The sequence below is a fragment of the Octodon degus genome, unplaced genomic scaffold (assembly GCF_000260255.1).
Source record: "Octodon degus isolate 3935 unplaced genomic scaffold, OctDeg1.0 scaffold00065, whole genome shotgun sequence".
NCBI lineage: Eukaryota > Metazoa > Chordata > Mammalia > Rodentia > Octodontidae > Octodon > Octodon degus.
The window spans coordinates 7,655,633-7,661,082 of NW_004524641.1; positions in this window are offsets into that span (position 1 = coordinate 7,655,633).

Here is a 5,450-nt window from a genome sequence, read left to right on the forward strand (position 1 = left end):
AGCATAGATATACAAATACTTCGTCTTAATTCAATCAGAAGAAAGATATGCACTAATAGTGTTTGGACAAGATATCATGCCTGCATCTCGTATTATGAATAACTACTATGAAGACAACAATATGCAGTGTATTAATTATTGTAACTGTCCTACTAACCTGTTTTGAAACTGTCTCATTGCTATTTGGTTCTCAATAAAATTAATTTAAAAAAAGAAGATGGTATTGATGATCAATTGTACTTCGGTCCAGAATATTTTCTGCTTTCCCATGTCCCCTTCCGAGGGAGCCTTACCTTTACAGCCCAAATAGGATCATTCCACAGTGTCATTCTGCTTGACATACTGCCCTAAAAATCCTTTAAAGCTATATAGTGTATTATATTCAATTTAAAATGTACTTCCCATTAACATTACCCTGAATGTTATATAGAAAGACCTAATTGTTCCTAAAAAATGTCTTACACAATTTAATGACTTTTGTGAGCTGCATCAAATAAATCTTCTATCAATTCAATGACATGCATATTTTAATAGCCACACAAAAATGACAGTTGGACCAAAATGAGGCCTCATCACAGCATGGTGATTTTTCTTTTACCTTGTCCTCCTTCATAATTTTCCATGTGCCCAGTTTCTGGTGCCTTCGGGCCGTGGGGCGGTAGCTGACCTCGCCTTGTCCTTCCTTCTATTACACAGTTCTGTTACAAACTGCCCCACTACTTAAAACTAAAGATAGCTTTCTCTTTAAAGGAAAAAAACAGGAATGGATTTATTTTTATTTTTATTTTTAATTTTTGCAGAACTGGGGATTGAACTCAGACCCTTGCATTTGCCAGGGAAGTGCTTATTCTACTAAACCATCCCCCTGCCCCTGAAATTTTTATTATTATAAATTTTGCTTTTTTTTTTTTTTTTGGTGGTGGAACCGGGGATTGAACTCAGGCCCTTGCACTTGCCAGGCAAGTGCTTATTCCACTGAGCCATCTCCCTGGCCCCCAAATTTTGCATTCTTATAGCCAAGCTTTGAGCAAATTACCTACCATATAACCAGTTCCTAGCTTCTTTTACCCTTCCCTTGCAGTGCATTTTATTTATTTTATTTTAGGGGGGAAAAGGTAAAACAAAATTTCAAAACAAAATCACAGAAGAGCAACAGTCGTTAATACACTGCATATCGGTACCTTTCAAGTAGTCACTCAGAGTACAGGATAAGGAGGGGGAAGGGGAGAACAAACGCAAGCTGTACTTCTAGTGCCTCTTAGTTCGTGGAAACGGAAAGTCTGTGCTGCTATTAACTGGGGAATTTTTATGCCAGTTACTTACAGTGCATCTTAAAAATAGATTAGCAGATTTCATTTACCCTTCCCCAGGAGAGGTAGGACACTCCTCTCTTTAAGCTAGTAGCTCCTAGCTGGAACAGCACTCCCCTTATAAAACCCTACTTTTGTAATGTTGCCTTTCTTGACCTGACATGAGGTGTCCCGTGCGTGCATCGGAGGGTGTCTAACGTCCTTAGCTCCCACCCACCAGGGGCCTGTGAGCTCCAGCCATCTTACTGAGGACCACAGAAACCTTCTTCATAAAAGCATAGCTTCCCGCAGGGTAGGAGGATGGAGCCACCACCATCTACAGCTGCCAACTTAGGGCATGTCTCCTTACTGGCAAAGTAAGATTCTAGTTTAAAGCAGTAGACGTGGACTAAAGAATAATTCTGGAGTAACAGAAGCATAGGAATTGAAAGCTATCTATTACTGTACAACTAACCAGCCCCACCTTTAGGGGTTTAAAACAGCACTCTTTTATTATCCCGGTTTCTGAGTGGCATGAATCTGGGAACTAGTGAGCGTCGTGGTTCTGGCTGAGATCACCCAAAAGGTTGCAGCTGCCCCCACAACCCTGCTGGAGCTTCAGGACCTACTGGTACGCTCACTCGCTGAACGCAGGCTTGGTGCAGCCGTGCTGGGCCGTCTCACAACGCAGCCTCCCTAGCTCTAGGGAGGAGAAATCACAAGTGGTTCTATTACAGTACAATGGATGTAATAAACTTACAATGTCCTGGATGTAATAAACAGCATTTTGGCCATATTCAACTGACCACTCCAGGTACAATGTTAGGGCGACCCCTAGCCTATGACCATGAAGGAGTGGAGATTCTTGGGTGCCATCCTGGAGGCTGGTTACCAGAGGTGGGGATTTATGGTAGGAATTGCAGGTAGGGATCTGTGCATTTGGAAATACATATAAGTATGCCCATCCATTTTGCATTGTGATTTTATTGGATCATAAGGGTTTGTTTCACAGAACTAACAGGAAACATTGATAGAGTTTTGTTCCCCCTAAATGGAAACTTTCTTAGCAGTATGAAAGTATCAATTTAGTCACTTGAAACTCAGAATCACAGTTTATCCAGTGTCTAACTTTACTTGGGTAATTTGAATTTACTCAACCACTAGATGTTAAGTCCACTGAACATTATTACAGGAACAAGTAAATCTGAAAGCATGATCTCTGGACATACATGTGTGTATTAATTTTAGAAAGAAAATAAATTATTGAATTATTGATTGAGCCAGCCTAGTCAGATATTTTAGCAATAAATGTGTATTTTAGCGAAACCAGTGTGTAAGAATGCAGACCGAGAAATATGAAAGTGAATGTCTAGGTGAAGTGAACATTTAAAAAAATAAAATCCTTTTCTGAAATAGCTTCACCTTCTTATTTATGAGAATGAATCCATCCATACATCAATTTCTTTCTATTTTAAAACCTTAAGGAACAGATGTCATTTTTGTTCATCTGTGCTACTAGACTGAATTGTTTTAAAAATTTATAAATACATAATAAATTGATTGCAATTTTTTAATGTATTTGGTATGGGGTCTCACTGTGCAGCTTGGACTCGTAGTGGTTCTCCTGTTTTCAGCCTTCCAGTACTGTGGCAATTTTATAGAAAGCCTGCACACTGTTAAATAATAAAATATTCTGTAGTACCTTAAAATTATTCAGCACTGTTATGCGCACTCATGTTTATAGCAGCATAATCTGTCATAGCCAAATATTGGAAGCAACCAAAATGCCCATCACCCGAGGAATGGATGAAAAGATATAGTATTTTTATACAATGGAGTATTACTCAGCTATAAAGAAAAACAAACATGAAGCCTTCATAGGTAAATGGATGCAACTATAGGCTATACTCATACATGAAATAAATCAAACCCACATGTCTAAATATCGTAGTCTCCTTACTGTAAGAACCTGAAAGAAGAAATAAAATCTGTTATAACAGACATAGTAAAATAGAAAGAGACGGAACTTAAGGATTAAACAATGAGGATGAGAGAAAGGAGAAAAGATAGGGAAAATAGGTAGGGGGAAATCATGCAAGTATTTTTACAGGATGGCTGAAGTGACTGTACCACAAATTTCCATCAGTCTTTTGAAAATAAGTTAATGTGTAGAATTTTCACCTCGACTAACTGTATGTTGATATCTGCAAACTAAACAACTACATCAAGGACAGCAATGTGTAATACAAAAATCATGCTTGAATACTTGTCATCTTTGTCTTCTAAATGTGTACCATTTGTGATGTCATATCAATTATTGCTATACTCTCTTTACAATAATTTTTTTAAAAAATTAAAAGAAGTGGGACAAGAACAAAAATTTCTGAAGGTTTCTGGAAAACAAGCGGTAATATGCAATCATATATCCAATTAACTATATCTGTTAAACTGAGCAACAGATTTGATGATAAAAATAGGTAATATATCAGCCATTGTGTTAATCAGCTATTCTTGTTCTGAAAATCTGTAATGTATGTATTGTTGTATACTACCCTGTTTCTGTCATTGTTTCTGATTTTCATTCTTGCTTTTGTCCTTTACTTTTCAAAATGAAATAAAATTTAATTAAAAAATTATTCAGCACTAATTCTGATGCTCTAAATGGTGGTATATGTTTATTAACTACTTTCGAGAAATAACATGATGGTGTTGACAAGCACTTTATAAAGTAACTAGCCAGGTTGCTTTACTGGGGAGGATAGTACCCCGGGGAGATCCAAGTGGGTAGAGCCGAGAGAAGGTAGCTGACCTGAGGAACAGGATGGCTTTACTGTGGTCTTAGCCTTTGAGGCATGGTCAGAGTGGGGCACGGATAAGGCATTTTACAATCAACTCAAAGTCCCCACCCTCACTTTGGGAGGAGGAGATTTTAAATTTCCGTGGTGCTAGTCAGAACAAACACGGCAGCCATAGCCCATTGGAAAGTCAAAACCACACTGCAAATGCATAAATAAGCCTGATTGGGTAGATAGGGTCTCCTTGAGTCAATGAAGGGTTTATGCCCTTAGGTGTGACTATGTGAGATTCAAAGTTGTAAGACTGGGTAGGAGAGGTAATCTGAGAGGGGGCTTGATGTACTCTTCTCAGGAAATTTGGGGACCACAAGCTGAGGAGACTTAGACCCTGATCTTCGCAGAATTTCCTGCCTGAGCACAACTGCCATTTCTCCCAGTTCCAGCTCATGTGTACCTACTAACTACCTTCTCTGTCACTTCCATGAGTTTCATTATGGAAGTAAACATTCCCTCAAAGATGGAAGGGTAGGACTGGGGAGATAGCTCAACAGTCTAAGCCTGGCAAGCGCAAGGACCCAGGTTTGATCCCCAATACCACATGCTGTGGCAGCCCCAGAGCTCTGGGTGTGCCGTGCGGGCCATCAAAACCAGGTATGGCGGTGCACACCTGTCCAGAGCTGGGGAGGCTGAGACACAATGATCACTATAAGTTCGAGCTGCATAGCAAGACCCTGTACCAAATAACTAAATAAAGAAATAAAAGATTTTAAAAAGAAAAAAGGTAAAAGGGTATAAAAGGTGCTAAGTAGTTTTCTATGAAGTTTTCTCTGCCTGGGTCCTATGCTCACGGCTCAGATCCCATCTGAAAAGTGACAGTCCATCGAGGAAGGCAGCTGTCATACAATGATTCAACCAGACAAGTCTGTCGAGCATCTCAGGCAGGTACTTCCTATGTACCTAGGCTTTGAAAAAAAAGTAGTATGAACTTATTCCACATGGTGGGACTCAGAAATCTCCCTTTCTCTGTTGCGCTCATGGTGGGTTTGGTGTGGGAACTTTCTAAATGGTGCACAGCCTTGGACGGTTTTAAAGGAGATCACCTTCTAGGGCCTCAGCTTCCGTATCTACTCGTGCTTAAATCTGATCCAACTGACAACCAGCCCTTGCACCCAGCTTCTGCCAAGTCCATGTCAGTGACTTCTGCCCCACATCACAGTACAAGAAGTCCTCTAGCCCAGAATCTTGTAGGGGACCTGGTCCCCAGATGTAGGTACCTACAGGGAGGTTGCCTGGATCAGGCCCTAGCTGTGAGTTAAAGAAAAACGACCCAAACATTTCCACAGTCATTCCCACTGATAAATACTAC